Source organism: Anser cygnoides, chromosome 5, assembly GCF_040182565.1.
Source record: "Anser cygnoides isolate HZ-2024a breed goose chromosome 5, Taihu_goose_T2T_genome, whole genome shotgun sequence".
Classification (NCBI taxonomy): Eukaryota; Metazoa; Chordata; class Aves; order Anseriformes; family Anatidae; genus Anser; species Anser cygnoides.
The window spans coordinates 7,912,042-7,929,209 of record NC_089877.1 but is presented as its reverse complement, the minus strand read 5'-3'; the positions used below and the strand labels follow the sequence as shown (position 1 = coordinate 7,929,209).

Sequence of the window (17,168 nt, the reverse complement as noted above, 5' to 3'; positions counted from 1 at the left end):
TTGCAGTGTGAAATTATTCAGTGGTGGTGTAAACAAAAAAAAAAAAACTCAGTCCACTGCCTTGGACTTCAAGTCCACAGCCCAGCTGCCGCCTTCTTCCGCTTTTACTAGCCAATTCAAGGTTGTTTTTGAAGTTGATTCTACTTGTTACAGAAGTGTCCAACAAATTGTTTCCTTTTAGACGAGCAGAATTTTCAAAGGAAAACTTGGTAGAAAAGGTAACGGAAGTTAATCCTTTGTGCTTTCCTTCATTAGGAACAAAGATAGCGATTATCATGTAGGCAAAAGTTAGACAACACCTGGAAGAGCAGTACCCATAAAGGTCACCTCAGCTTCAGTATAAAATTAGCATCAGGAATGAAATCAAAGGCAAGCAAATGCCAACATGCAGAGACTGGAGGGAAGAGGAGTCATCACTTTCTTTTGAGCACACAAAGAACATAACAACACGTGACAGTGCAGTAATATAGTAATAGCAATAATTTCTATATACTTATCACCTAACTTTCTACGTAATTTGCAATTGTCTTCTAGTTTTCTTCCCACTGATGGGAGAAAACACCACAATCTAAAAGCTGTTGGCAAAGGCAAACTCTTATCACACTTGAACTTGTTATCCACCTCCTGTGGATATTTAGAAGTTTGTCTCACCCAGAACAAACATCAATTGTTGCTTTAGCAGGAAACTTCAACAATCTTGATTTCTCATGTCATAGGAAGGTGTCTCATGCACACCTGTAGCATATGCACAGAACAATACCTTCACAAAGATCAGCAAATGGAGTTTTTACCAAAAAAGCACATTTTGGTCTCGCTGCCTGCCCCTCCATCTCCCCATCCCCAGTTTAACAAATTGCAGCTGGGTGCAAACCTGGGGCAGTTGCTAACACTGGTGACAAGTCCAGATGAAAAGAAGTCAGTGAGAGTATTACAGAGAAAAAGCACGTCCATAAAGCTACTGTTCATTGCTCATAATTAAATTCATTTGAAAACTCTACACACACGGACATGATGGAAAGACATGAATTGTATTACAAAGACAAAGTCATTCTCAGCGGTGAGTTAAATGTTGTCAGTCAATCCTAACCATTTCACAGCCAGCTCTCTCTCTGTAATGGCAGATTAAACTTGGCAGACTTGATGGGGCATAATAAACTTCATGTAGTTCCCACTCCTCCTCTTTTTTGCAGAGCTGAGGCATGCTCTTCCTTTTAGGTTTACTCCAGAAAGCCCAGATAAAACAAGGAGATCAGTTTCCACGTCCTCAGGAGGCTCTTTTGCTCTCATTAGAAGGGAAAGTTCAAATACACATGCATAAACTGAGGAAGCTACTTCAGCAACTCTCCTGCCTCTGAAGAACACGAGGACAGAGGAAAGAAGCACTTACTCAAACAGTGCCAGTAGTCATACAGCAGGGACAGGGCTCATATAAACAGTTCACATTACACAGCTTTTTCTCTTCTGAACACACAAAATATGCTGCTGGCTCAGAAAAATCCTGGGCATCATCCTGCTTCTCACAGAAAGAAAAAGAGACGATGTTTCATAAGAGTAGGCAGCCTTAATCACTTTCTGTGGTTTGTTTTCTTTACCATCTCCCAGCATCCAAAACTGTCATCTTAGGCATATTTTTAGTGAATATCCCTGCTTAAACCCTTCATGGACAACAGGTCTATAAACAGTTGCTGAAGTTGTCTACTCCCTCTTTGAACCTGCAGATATTGCATCTCTACAGCATTTTGTAGCAATTGCTTTTAGTTTTACTACCCACTGCATAAATACTCTCTCCGCTTGCTTGTCTTCAGGGTTTTGTTTGTTTTTAGAAGTTCTCATATTATTCCAACAAAGCATCCCTTCCCCCAATCTGGTGCTGTCACAAGTTGATCCCAGCAGTAGATACTGGTTAGTGAGAAAGATGGGAAGTTCAGTATAAATCACAGGGAGTTTTGAGAAGAGAAAAGGAATAATTCTTACCAAGGTGTAAACACCTTGTCCTACTTCTAAGAATGTTTAAAGAAATTAAAGAGGATACCGTTTCCTTACTTCCTTACTGGGATTTTAAATATCCCAGGTTTACCACCTGGCATAGAGGAGCTAACATGAGTTATTTAATATATTTCAAGTTGCATGGAAATGACATGACAAAAAAAAATACTGCAAGTGTGCAGAGCAGCTTCTAGTGAATGGCAGGTAACTTGTGATTGGGCCAAAATTGACACGTTTGTTTGAATATTAAGCTCTGTCAAATTTTCTTCTAGATACTAATATCTTATACAAATAATATATCTGATATTTACACACTATTGTCTCTCCACATTAAAACATTTGGGGTGGACTTCTCATAACTATAAATCATAATATTTGTGCAAATTCTTTTGCTCACATCCTGTAAATCTTGGTCTTCAGATTTTTCAGATTTGGATAATCTCCTTTTCTTCTACCACTCCTGAAATGTAAGCCTAGCCCCAGAATCATCACTCTTTAGCCCCACAAACTTGCACCATACCTGGGCTAACTGTGGTACGTGTCGCACACACAGAACTCTGTGACAGTAAGTATGTGACCCTGCTACTAAAAAGCCTCTGTGATCAGAAATCATGCAGCAAACGTGACTCAAAAAAAAAAAAACACCAAAATACCCCCCCCAAAAAAGTTAAACACTTTCTCTCCAAAAAAATCAGAAAGACAAGATTTAAATACTGTTCTGAAATAAACCACAGCCAGAATACAAAGCAACAAACTACATAAAAAGCCCAAGTCTAGAAAAGCAGACAGAGAAACGTGTAATTGTTTTGCTCTGCAATGAAAAGCCTCTAGCACACAAATTAAATAGAAATCTCTGCTTGGATGCTGAAGCATAAAGGAACTTGTGTTCCCACTACACTACAAGCAAGACACATTGTCACAGACGCACAGGAACAATTACAACTTGATATAATTTTGTTTAAATACAACCTATTCTTTTCAATAATGATCTTGTAGGAGAGCTCATATGATTTAAACCTATACAAAGTCTGAAGGTATAAACACAAGCCATCCTAAACACCACCATTAGACAAATCAAAACTTCAGATCTGTGCTTAAATGTGATAACCAATGCGTCAGCTCGGAAGGCAGAACTTTTCTCACATCTATCCCAGATATTTTAAGTGCAGTTTTGGTATAGCTTAAGTTTTACAATGTAAACTGGGACCATTGCAACATCCCAGTCTGTTTGCCTTACTGCATTCCTTACTGGATATTCTTTGTATTACTGGGAATACACTAAACGAAGCAACTGGGCAGAACCTATTCCGTCTCTGACTTTCTGTTGAGGTAGCAGCTAAAAGCCCCAGCCCTGCATAAAGATGTACATCCCTGAGCTGTACCAATCTGCAAAAGTAGATGGTCCCACTCCAGAGGCACATCCAGTCCAGATTTAACAATCCAGCTCCGAGTTCTCCATTTGTGATATATAGTTTCTGACATAACTGATGCTAACAATTTTTAATTCGAGCCAGATCAAATCCTACACACACTTTTTCCTGTGAAGAGTACTAAAGAGATCAATACTAATTACCTGCTGGAGAGATGCATCTCCTAGAAGCTCTTACAGAACAGAACTCCTCTACCTCCCACCCCCCACCCCAATAGCTTATTACATAAACATATGCACTAATGAAAGATTTTAAGCTGCACCATTAAATACTTCTGTTTTTCTAAAAAATCTCATCTACCCAGCTGCTGCTTATCAGTCATCCATTTAATTATTGTACTCTGTTGCCTTGATCTGGCTTTGCCACACTGTGATAAATCGTGCACAGGTGTACTGCACACGCTGTTCCAGGCACAGCTCTCCCCACACCCCACCCTTCTCCAGAGGCTCAGACAGGGCATCTACATTAAATAGACTGTTGCACAAAATTTCACACAAATAAGGACAGGCGTTTTGTTAAAAAGCTTGAGATCTTAAAAGGCCTCTGATCACTCTCACACAGTAGTATGTCGATATTCAGTGGGTGCCCAATAAAAGTTTCGAGATCCCACACGGCAATTTACATTCTCTGTAATCAGTGCTTTCCACCCCCCTGCCCCAAAAAAAAAAAAAAGTATCTTTTAAGGGTATTGCCATTCACTATCTGGCTCAATTTTAATTTCTCATTTCCTCCCTCCTAGTTATGTAAAAATTAAAGAATATGCAGAAGTCAATATAGAAAAAAAAAAAGATTTTCAATAAGCGTTCAGGTAAAAAAATTATGAAAAAACCATGAATTTCTTCTTAAAGCAATTGGGGAAAACTCCCCTTTCTCCAGACACCAAGACTGAAATCCTGCACATTAGTTTCAGCTAAGTCAATTTTCTTAAATTGAAAATCCTGATGTAACAGTTTCATCACTTTTTGTGAAGTGCCATTGTTTCTAACTATCCTCAGATTTGAATGCAAATCATCTGTGTCCAGCTATAGCAGGCTTAAAATTCCTTCAAAGATGCTACACAAGCTGAATTCTGCATCACTGTCCCTTGGCACCAACCCTAAGTTGATTTATTTAATCTTTTCATTTTACTGTTTTCATTGAAAATGTTATTCCTCCCAAAATGGCACAATAAGCAAAATACTTTACTCTTTTTTCCTAAGTGTTGTCTCAAAAAAGAAAAATTATTTTCGTAGGTATTCTGTAACTATATAATAGAAACTGAGTTGAAATGCTAGTACTAGAGATGAGCTATATTGTCTGGTGATGCATATTACACTTTTCAATTCTGATCAATAGAAATATATTTCATGCTTTTGTTCTGAAAACACTCAAATAGGATATCTAGTAATACAACGTTTAACTTCAAAATTCTAGAATCTTCTTTCCTTTTAAAGAAACATTTCCACGTGATATTTACAGTATTCGGATGATTTGCTGCTTTTCCAAAACACCATTCCATTGCATGACTATTAAAAGGTAAACCCTGAACAACACATAGCGTATGTTAAATTTTATTTACCTATTTTACAGAGTGAGCTGCAGAAAAGAAGATACATGACTCAGTGAAACATTACACTGGTCAGCACTGCCACGTGATATGTTGTACTATCGACAAATGACATAAGATGACTGAAAGAAGAAAAAACTTGAAGTTAGCATCTTCCTTTACAGTACATCATATTCCAGGCAATAAAGATCACATGAAACAATCTGAAGACCGATTTAGAAAACCACGCAGTGATTTCAACACCCAGTCTGTATCTCTGCAGGAGCAAACTTCAGCAAAGCAGCACTGCCCAGTAGCACATTATAAAATTAGCCAAATAAAGACAGACTGCAGGATCGAAGCAGTGAGATATCCCTGCTTTTCTTCTGTTTCCTAGGATACTTCTCTCTATACCGAGGTTTTGTTCATGTCCATGTTTTAAAATAGTCATTTGACATTTACACCTGAATTAATTCTAGCTATAAATACCCCTTGTTATATATCCAGCTAGTTGTAGCACATTAGCAGCTCACAGTATCCATTTCATTAAGATCTTTAGGATTTTAAGTGATAAATTAATAATCCATCCTTTCATATTAAATGGAGCCTCTGAAGTATAACGATTAAAATAAGCCAATCTGGCTTACGCAGGTCTCTGCAGATCTTCTGCCCTTTCAAAACAGTTGCCTATCCTCATACAAGCACCTCTGTTCTCCTAAATTGTTGCTCAGTAAATACTTCTTAAATTCCAACCAAGAAAGTCAGCCAGTGGAGGCAAGCAGCTGGTTTGTGCTCTCCGCATCTTTTGATCTCTCTATGGAAATTTCCACTTTAGGTGAAAATGACAACTCACCACTCCACTGGTTCTTGTGACAGAAATATGGCCTGGTCATTGCTCCCACTGCCTGTGAAGACGTTACAACACCTGTTAAAATAGGATGGGCTATCAGTCCTGAGCTAAATAAAAATCCAAGATAGGCGTTTCAGCTTACTCATAACAGTTGACCTCCTCCACCCATTGAAGCACTCTACACTTCCACATTCAAATTCTGCTAACCCCCCATCTTACCCCAGCAGAGATGACCACAGGTGTACCTAGAAGTGAAGGACCCTGTGATAAAGCTTGCTAGCTGAAGTCCAGCTGCAACACAACTCTCTTACTGCTCTCTGCACCGACATAACTCACCGTGCCCTCAGAAGGAACCTGATCACCCCTTTGTAATTCATGAAGCCTACTACGTTACACCTCCTACGGCAGTCAAGCTTACACCTTTTTCACTCAGAAGACAAGCACTGTGAGTTAAACTGTTTTGGTGGGTTTTGTTTTGGTTTTTTTCCTTGCAGTAAAACAGAAAAAGAAATCAGAACTAATCTTCCCTTAGGACCTTCCCTTCCCCCAGTTTATGTGGCACAGACCAGCCCGCAATAATCAAACCAGAGCCATTTAGTGTATAGTCTAGTCTTGCTGTGACTAATAGGATGATTGGTTGTATAGCTTCTTTATGGTTGTTCATTATATCACCCTTACATAAAGTAATTTAATTTCAGTGGGATAATTAGGGTATTTCTAATCTAACTGATAGTCTGAATGAAATGAGATTCTCAGAGGGAGATTTGTGTACCAGGAGATTGCTGACCTTCGGCCCCAATTTTCACACAATGTATTAAGCTGACAGCCTTACTTCCAAGCCCTGCTGCACCGGCTCTTCACCACTTGTGCAGATCTGCATGCTGCAGACAGCACCACTGAATGAGGTGGTTCTGCCCCAAAATCCCACTATTAAAGGAAACCATAATATTTTATTTGCATTACAGAAAAATAATCCAGGACATCACTCACTAGCTGGAAGTGCAGCACTGTTATTAATCTGCCGTGTAATGCCAGCAACTAAATTCTTGATTTTCAGGCTCTGCATTACAATGCAACTTCAAACTTATACAACATTGACTTGATCAACACCTACACTTTTATAAGTATTGAAAGAAAAAAAATAAAAAATAAAAAATTTTCCCGTACAATTTTCTGGAATCAAATATGCAAGGGTTAAGTATGCAGCTTCTATACTGTTGGCAAAGTGAATCAATGTTATATTGTATTGATAAACCAAAAACCTGGGTTCCTCTAGTGTTCACTGCTCACTGCAGCCGACAAGCAGTATGGACTATCTGGCTGGTTAACCTACAAAGCCCTCCATTTCTTCACTGGAAATTATTTCATACCAGCACTTTTCTTTCTGTGTCTGTCTCTGTTCCCTGAGAGCTGACATACTCCTTTCCTGCATCCCTTTAACAACTTTCTGGCATAGACCGATCCAGCTCTCAAAAGGCTTTTTCCTTCAGCTACGTGTGGACTGTGGCTGCTGTAACCTAACCCTCCTTGTCATACCTGCAGCAGCATCCCTGCAGTTGCACATTCCTCTGCTGATCCTTGTCTTTACAAAGGATGATACCCTTAAATACCAGAAGCCTTCATCCTACAGACCTTTGAAATTATTTCCCTGTGATTAGTGAGCATCTCCAACCTCAACAGCTTAGCCTTTAATCTTAAGAGTTAACAGAAATCAAAAAGGCTTTACAAACTGAAGAAAACAATTTGCTCTGTCATTTCATTTCTTTTTAGTATTTGATATATAAATATTTGATTTAAAGACAGCTCATAAGTTATATTAACTTGCAGGCTCCTTTGTCCCAGACTAACAAACAAGCCAAGTGAGTCTCTGAAGATATCGCTCACAGTCTTTCCTTTTCAGACAAAATAAAATTCCGTACACAAAGACGACAGAGTTCCCACTAACTTCAAAGACATCATAATTTAACATAAAACTTTACAGCTACACACAAATAATCAATACACAGTGTCATGTAAATATACATATATTTACTGTATGTATATATATATATATACATATGTACGCACACATTTAAGTATTAACCTGTTCCTTATTTCAGCATAATAAAGCATAATTTAACAGAAGTATGTGCACTGGTCCTCTGAAAAAAGGAACCTCAATATTTACACTGAAGCACAGAGGAAGATATATTAGCTATAGTATTTATGCCTCAACACATAAAATATTAGACTTCATACAGAAGTAATTCTTTTCGATGAATTATTCTGCAGATATCACATTTTTAAAGAGAGATACTTCATTGTTTTTAAAATAAAAACAAAACAAAACAACAAAACACAATTAACTGATATATATTATAGCTCCCTAAAGGCCTTTTCTTTAAAGAACAAGCTCACAAAAATATATATTGAAGATTAAGATTTTGCATAGATGGGTATTTTAAGCATGGAGGGGGAGTTGGGAGAGACAAAAGCAGCATAAGAAGAGCCCACCTAAATCTTTATTTCACTCCATTTCTCACCTTATCATTATTCAGTAACGGTCATTTGTATTTTTATGTTCTTCAACAAGCCTTGCACTTGCAGCCAAGTCAGGCCACTTCCTTGTGGATTCGTTGTTAGTAAGTCACTAACCTGAAGGATGGTAATGGCTCTTTCACAGAAGTAGCAGTCTTGTCAGGACCTATTTAGGAGACTCTTTAATTCATGGTTCATTGACCTGATAAAACGAAGAAGCTGTTACAGTTTAATGGACCAAGCCACAGCTCGCATACAGGAAGTAAAGGCTCTATACTAGAGACGATGAAGGGCTGTTTTCTACTTTTGGATGCATACTACAAACCTGAATTTTAAATATATTTTCAGAGACAAGACAGCATTGATCAAAAGTAGTTTTAAAATAATAAATATTCTGTAGTGTCTTCATCAAATGGTTATCTTAAGAGTTGCCAAAATATTCTACTTGGTCAAAGGAAACAGAAATTAATGAACTCCCTGCAGTGCTTTCAGATAAACTCATATGAAGTGTTTGTCCAAAAGGTATAAGAATTAAGAATATTTCACACAGTAAATCTACCTTGTTTAGTAAGACAAATCCAAAGCAAATGCATTATTGTTACTATGCTAGTGTACTTAGCTGGACTGTCAATGGATAGCACTGGATTCTGCTCTATTTCTGCCTCCGCCACCAAAAGTCAACATACACCTCAGTATTCATCCGTACTTTGGATGAGTCTTCACTCAAAGTATCAAAAACTCTCCTTTACAAAGTAATTTGATGTTCTCAAATGAGAGGATGCTGTAGACCTGTTTCTATTTTAAGGTTCTAATTTTCAAAAAACTCTGGTGTTAAGGAATACACCTAATTTAAGCATTTAGTGCTAAAATGCACAAAGTTGAAATTTTATCTATAATCGTATGCACATCCATTCATTTGCATGGACAACTACTCATCACTGTGCACAGAGAGCAGAAGAAACAACTTCCCAGGTTCCCCTGCTTCTGCTCGGGATCCTTCCTCCTTGACAGCACTTCATTTCCTATACTTTTGAGAAAAAAATCAAAGGATAGAGCAACTCTACAGTGACCAGAATATCAGTTATTTTACTCAGAAAATAAGTGATAAGTAAGAGCCCCAGTCTACAGCCCTTTTTTTTTCTTTTAATTAGGAAGACAAGCACTGAAGCCTTCTGCTGGGCTGCACCCTGTTACAATGTGAGGTGGAAGAGAAAAAAAACAACAGCTCTTTCGATGTCTGGCCAATAAAGCACATTGTGAAACGTGGCTAATCCTACAGCCCCTACACTCAAGTTTGAAAGAGTTCCTTACATCACTGCACCTTCATAAAAGTTGAAGGTAATGAACAGTTTCCAAATGATGTTTCACTGCCTCATTGGAGCGTGTCCCTGGACCCTGAAAAGGCACGCAAAACATTTTAAATCAATAGCAGAAAATTATCTTTTTTGTATAACTAGTAAGTTTTGTCCTGATATCAAACTAAAAGAGCATGCAAAAACCATCTCCCCTCCTCTAAAAAAAAAAACAAAAAACTTTATTCTTAGTACAGTTTAATAGAGTGACAAATTGCTATGGTATAGAGAATGTCAGGGAAAGAGAAGACATCTACTTTCACGTATTTCAGCAACATTCAAACCATGCCAGCATTAACAATGATATACTTCAATCACAAGTAACTGTACTAAAGCTTCATTTTTAAAAGCTACAACTGCTATGAAGACATGATTATAAAATTGCATTATTTCTTATCTATTATATTACTGCCACCAAATAAAATATTTCAAAAAAATATCCAGACTGTTCAAGAAGAAGTCTTGAACTAACATCCCTGTCAGCACTGTTTGGAGGAGGAAGACAAACAACTACAAATTCAGAATTTTTGGCAAAAATCATCCTTACATAAGTTTTACTATTCAAAATCTACTAAGATTTCTACTTTAACATCAAAATTTCTGTTGAATTTTATTTAGATGCAGAGCTCTCGTCACTTCCTTAAAAGCTATACAATAGTAAAGTGTTCTGTAAAATGACTACAGCGCTAGGTCTCCTAACAGACCTGCCAATCATACAATTTTTCATTATCAATCATAGAATTCTTAGTATTACTTGTTTGGTGTTTAAGGCACTGAAGATGCTCCAGGAAGAAGTTCCCTACGTAGATGCTATACATAACTCACTAACTACATAACTAACATGGCCACATTTCAGCAGAAACCATATAACTAAATTAAAAGTAATCCACCACAATTGCAATGGAAATGCAAGACTATGCTTTAAAAAGACAAAAATAGTGTCCACTACAGAAACTCTTACCATAGACACTTTGTGCTGTGTTACAGTCTTGCTATTTTTACCTTAGAACAGTAATTGTTTACCTTGTTTCATCCTTTTCTATTGTCTCCACTGATTACTGGAATCACATTTCTAGGGTAAACAAGGTGAAAAAAAGTCTCTTTCCCACTGTCCCATTTTCTGTCAAGAAGGTTTGAAGCAAAGTAGGCCTCCCAATAAGTTTTCTAATCCAGATAAGTAGGGCTAAGATATCTGACAGCTGTTTCACGCTCTTCATCATCATCTGAAACAATCAGTACGCATTAGAGAGTACTTTTCCCTTTACAAAGGTGATAATTAGATAACAAGCTGAGATTAAAGTAATTACAGTTAGACAGCTGGCAAGGCAGCACAGTCATGTTGAAATATTGTTGATACTTCAGCATCTGGTTCTAATAACAGCACAGGCTAAAAGATTTTACATTAATTACAGCACATAATTTAATATAAACATATTTAATTACAATTGATGAGCGATAAACTGTTCAAGAATGACTTAACCCCTTACACATGTCAAAATGATTGGAACTTCATATATATCTTTCCACTTTAGGCACAAGCTGCAGTCAGTATGAAAGGTTAGGAATCTCCATTTTTAAGAAAAGATTCTACCTGGCAAGGTGAATTATTGATATGTTATTTAAATCTCATTCAAAAACTTGTTAAAATTGATAGCATACTACAGCATTCAGGACCAGCTCCAGTAAGACATTTAGGCAGAATTGCAGCTAAGCCCAAAATTGCCATCTCAGAAATTCCATTGCAGTTGCCACCCAACCCTGAGGCACCTACAGCACCCTGCAAAGTTTTCCCAAGGATGCTCTCAATTACCCTGATCTTATCAAAGCCAGGCAACACAGAGCCAAGGCTTCCTCCTAAACCAGTTGGGATCTGGATGCAAGAGCCTGCTCCAAAGGTGCAAGGGACAGAGATGCATTTGAAACATTTGCCAGATAAGATGCCAAACAGACCTAGGGGTGTAGCTGGGAACCCCTCAAAGGTACAGACCCTAAAAGTTAACTTTCTTTTACTTCTCTCTGACCCCATCAGGATTGTAATTTCTTGTATTAAAGGTTGTAGCAAGGTTGCTACAGCTTGAAAAATTACAGTGGTGTCAAAGAATGGTAGAAATGAGACAAGCTAATCCCTCTGAAAGAAGGGAGAGAATGAAGCCTGATTTTCTGGGAACACGTCCTACTCACTAATAGTGTAAGGATCCCAGTACTTGCGTTCTCTCCATACATTCCTCCTTTTCAGCCCAGCCTCTTTCTCAAGCCAGGACCATGTTCACCAGCCCTTGGACCAGGAGCCTGGCTCTACCTTTCTTGCAAACAGAGAACACCACAAGGCTACCTGCAAGGCTGGCCACGTGTCCTCTTGCAGCCCCAAGGCTCCATTCCTATCTCCTATCACAGTCTGGCCACACACGTATAAAATAAATTATTGCCTTTGGGCTCCTGCCTGACACTCCCGATTCAGCAAACTCCATGCTGTAATTACATCTCTGTTTGCAGGAATATTTTCATGTTTACATCTGACAAAACCGAAGTTTTGTGTCTGACCAGCACTTAACTTATTAAAAAATATCTTCTGACATCTAAAGCTTTTTCAGGTGAAATGATAAAAAAAGGTGAGAGAGGCTGGGTATGTTGTCATCCTGAAGATGGCACATGATACAAATATGAGAAGTGGGCACTGATCACGATGGAGAACTCATTACTGTACTTAACCCATTATAACCAGAATATTAACATTGGCTTCCCTGAAGAAATAAAGTCAAAGATGAAATTAAGATGGCCTTAAATGACAGCATATGCCCTCTGCTATAATTTGGCTGAGTATCTTTTCACATTTTCTCCCCTCCTGTCACGCGCACACACTTTCTGGTATCTTAAGAAAGGTGCAGGAAAAAACAGACCTAAAGCTAAGGTGCAGACAAGCATAATTCTCTTTCCCAGACCAAGCATCATTACAATTATACAGAGAACACAGGATACTTCTGAAGCACACCTTACCCAGCGCTGACCCTTGGTACCTTTAGTGCACAGCCTACATGGTGTTTGAACAGTTCAGTTAGCAGAGTATGTCCATCCAGCTGTAGGATTTCTGGCAAGGCTACATCTTATGAGCCTGTTCCCCAAGTCCTACCAGTTTCCTGCTCAAAATAAGGCAGGATTTTAGCATATCACATTATTATGGAAAAAAAAAAAAGGCAAAAAAAAAGCATTAAACATTAAACTTGAGGGAATGCCAGGGAGGACTGTAGTCCCATAATTATAATAATCATATATCCCTTACAGGGACCAGGTCAGCAAAGAGAATGAACACTTCTTGGAAACTGATGAGCACTGCCAATTTTTATTTAAACGTTTATATACAAATCTACTTCTTTCTTATAAATAGTCTCAGATAAAGGCATTGGATTTCTTCAAAATAATCAGTGTTCATCTCTTTGCTCCAACCTTCTTTAGCAACGTATAATATATTCCACTTCCCTGGGTAATGACATATAGAAAAAATGAAACATTTCTCTGTGCTGTGGAGCAAACAGCTCCCATTGCTGGGATGCTCAAAATAACAAGCCCTTTGGAACCATTAGCCTAAAAACTGAGTAGGCTGCAATATAATTAATTCAGGAGAAATCATGAAGAACTTAATTTTCTACACGCTTCTTTCCTTGTTTTCTAATCATTCATTTTAAATTTCTGGACAAATGAGTCATTCCACAGATATAGCCAAATGAAGTACAGTAAGTGCTACCTACTTGAAATCTTGTAGTTAAAGAATCATTATTCACTTATTTTCCATTTTATTTACTCCTATAAATGTAACTAACAGCCTCTTAACAATTTTAATCTGTCCAACAGATTTTTCCCATGATAAACATTGTTTTTCTGTTTCAATCAAAATCTCTGCATCTACTCTCAATTTCTTGTCATTATATGAATTTCTATATTGTGTTATATCTGGAAGGCCAAAACCACTTAATTATTCGCTTGGACTCACAGCTTCTCCAACTGGCTACTTACTCTTCTGAGCTAAAATCAACCAAAACCAAAGCCAAATTCCACTCATGACATGCAGGTGAGGCCTAAACAAATTCTTCTGCCATTACCACCGGTGTCCTCAGTGCGCTTAGGGAAACAGAATGTGTGTTGTTGGGTTGGTACACAGCAAGGACTTGGCTTCACTACCCTGTGCAAATGCACCAGCCATTTCCCCAAATGCTGATAGTTTGTACATAGCTTGCACAGCTAGTTTCTGTCAGCAAGACCGCAGAAAGAAAGGCTGTATCTTTAGCTTGAAGTGACTACTGCAGAATATACAGTTAGTTTCCTCAGATTTTCTGTTTATCTCAGAAAAATGATGTAACCTCACTGTTCTACATGTTCCCTGAAACAAGTAGAAGCTTGTGGAAGTTCTGATATTGGGCTGAAAGAAAGAAAGTGTAGCAAAATTGATGTTATTCCACTTGACCATTGCCTCTCATCACTTAGAACCATGGCAGCCTTACCCCAAAACTCAGGACAAAACAAAGAGGCTGAAATACAGAGCTATGTTACTGCAAACCTAGGCTTGAGAAGGGAGATGGACAGTAAGCAGGGCAGGAGGAGGAAGGAGAGATGATGGGGAGGGAAGGGAAGATGACACCTTCCCATCTTTCAACCCTGGTGGCTATTCTCTTAAGCGACAAACCACGGGTTACCTTTTCAGAAGAGGTTCAGTTCAAGAGAACCTCAAGGTTCAAGAGAACCCCAAGGTCAAAAAAGGTAGCTAAAAATCCACTTGCAGCTCAAGCTCACCACATCATCTCACATCAGTCACTGACCTCACCAGTAGTGTCAGGGCAGGGTGGGAGGTGGCAGGCATCCGCACTGTACTTGTCATTGTGCTGGGCGGTCACTGGGGGGCTTCAGCAGGCTTGGCTTTCTGAACACAAATGTATACGAAGAAACGGCATGCACTCTGGTATTTCATTGTGGACTATCACACTACCACTTAAGACCCAAGTTTCTTGATTTAACTCTTCTTCTCCTCCACCCAGTCCCACTGCAGAGGGGAGTAAGCAAGTGGCTGTGCGGCGCTTTGTCACCTACCAGGGTTAACCCACAGCAATACGAAAACCAGCATTGCTCCACGGCCAATTCGCAAACTGATCTCACCTTTGTTTCCTATGTTCTGAGTAAACACTGGCTCGCTTGTCTGCACTGTGGGCTGTATGCCACTGATACCTTTGTAATAATACCTAAACTACTCTGGATGCTTCTGTATGAGTTATGAATGTAGTAAAAGATCCACCCTTGACTATGATCATTCAAGTGCTTGCGGCAATACTTCAGCCAGATCTAGCATATGAAACAATAAACTCCACACAAAACATTTTGCTGTGTCTCTTCTGGGTTATTTTTAAAGCAAATTATTTAATAGACCCTGCTTAGACTGTGGCCACACAGACAGCTGAGCTGGCACAAGGCAAGTCTTGCACTGGCAGGCACAGCAGGGGGAAAAAGCCAAAAAGTGAAAAGAGGAAAGAACCCCTTACACTGCAGCCACTACAGAAATTATAACAGGGTTGTCACACCACCAAAATACCATTTCATGGTACACTGGCATGGCAGCAAAGCAACCTGGACAGTTTCTCTAAACGCCTGTTCCCATGTATGCAGAGCTGTTAGCCCTTAAAGTGCGGCCAATACAGCTGTCTGTGGGGTAACAGTACAAACCCACCGCTAAAAATGATTCACATTAAGAAGGAAATGGTGAGAATTTTTTCGAACAGGGATTATCCTAGTTTATAGGTGGTGGCAGCATTGTTTGCCACACAACTGCTAGTCAAGAGCAACAAAGCAGCAGCAAGAGCAAAGAAGGGAGCCTCTGTCACCTCAGTGCTCAGACAAGAGCCTCAGCACTTCACAGACAGACCCATTCAGTCTGCCTGTGGATTCAACTCACCGTTCTAGCATTCTTCGGATCCTACCAGTGAAGTGTAACCTAACACAGAAGTGCAAGTACAATATAACTTTGAAATCAACCACATAAACAAATATACAAACTAATCCCTGTGGAGACACAAACATACCTGATCAGGTAATGGTTGATTATAAAATCAAAGTAGCAGTAATTGACAACATGGTTTGCATGCCCATGTTGATCATTATCCCTCCATCTCGTTTGTATTTTTGTAAAGTAAGCACAGGGAGTATGTCGTCAATAAAATCCACAGTCCCCAATTTCACAGAGTAGCTAGCTAGATAACAGATTTTTCTGTGCATTCGTCCCAGAAATCATGATGTAAATCACATCAACATAATGCTATACTAAAATAAAATTAAAAAAAAAGATGTACTACCCTGGGCATCACACTGTTGGTAATTTATGGAGAGATAATCATAGGCCTCAGCTACATAAATGATAAATATTTGTTGATGAAAATCCTTTATATTATATACAGAAACAAGGTGTAGGAACACACTTCTATAATTATAAAAAGCAACAAACCTGTCTTCTCACACTTCAGTCTTTTACTGCTGTCAGAACAATCTGAACCCAGGAACACTCACTGTCAGATGGTTTTAGGTTCACACCTCTAACATGGTGGCTCCCATGCTAATGATTTTTGCATCCCTCTCTTTTTCCCGCTCCCCCATACACGCCACCTGCACGCTGGCACTGTTCATCCCCACTCTCGTTCTGGTTGAGGAGGGACAATGTTTTTTTTGCCACCCATCACATCTCATATTGCATGTGGGATAACAACTCATATAATGCACAAAATATAAATATATAAGCAGAAACAAGAAGGCCAAAGATTCAGCCTTATATTTCCTCTTCCGTATTCGGACTTTGTTTTCCTAATCTCCTTGTGCCTTTCTAATCTATTTTACTTCATGTCCTTCACCTACTGCTGTCTTCCACTCACCTTCTTGATTACAGAGTAGAGGCATACAATGCAAACCAGTGTCCCATTTTCCTTTTCAGCCTCCAATCAAAACAGACAACCTCAGCCAAACAAAGAAAAAAAAAATAAAACCTGAAAACCACATCTGCTCCACAAAGCACTCCAGATGCAATGCCTACTGGCCATGCTGCAATTGTTCTGTGCGACTGCTCATGCCTCTTTAGAGCTGACATGCTTCAGGGCAGAAATTCCTTTGTCTGGCACATTTACCTTTTGTGAAGCGCACTGTACTTTGAGGTGAGCACAGGGCACTCAGTTTTGATGTGGGTTCAAAAAAAATAAAAAATAAAGCCATACAAACCAGGTCATCAATAGAGATGAAAACTAAAGACCAGGCTCTGACGAATGAATTTGAAAGCTTCTTCACTGAAGAGATTTCAGATAGACAATGACTTTATATTCACGAAATCCAACACAACTGAGGGATAAGAGGTGACTTCTAACATTAAGAGGGGGAGAGGTGATACAAAAATCTTTATCCCAATGTCCCCAGATTTTGAAGTTCAACTCTAGATCAGCACCTTGCAATCCACGGTATCTCCAGTGCATGTGGTTTCTTCATCAGGAAGT

At 38.9% G+C, this 17,168-nt stretch overlaps 1 long non-coding RNA gene across 4 annotated transcripts in view; it reads right to left on the bottom strand.

Annotated features, from left to right (window-relative positions):
• Positions 1-9,802, bottom strand: part of LOC106033857 (uncharacterized) — a 59,605-nt gene extending 49,803 nt beyond the window's left edge. For all 4 annotated transcript variants that reach the window (XR_010831716.1, XR_010831715.1, XR_007157739.2 and 1 more), the window contains exons 1-4: positions 9,620-9,802; positions 8,426-8,510; positions 5,795-5,866; positions 4,975-5,084 (exon numbers count right to left, since the gene is read on the bottom strand). This is a non-coding gene — a long non-coding RNA (uncharacterized lncRNA). The remainder of the gene's footprint in view (positions 1-4,974; positions 5,085-5,794; positions 5,867-8,425; positions 8,511-9,619) is intronic.
• Positions 9,803-17,168: the final 7,366 nt, after the last annotated feature.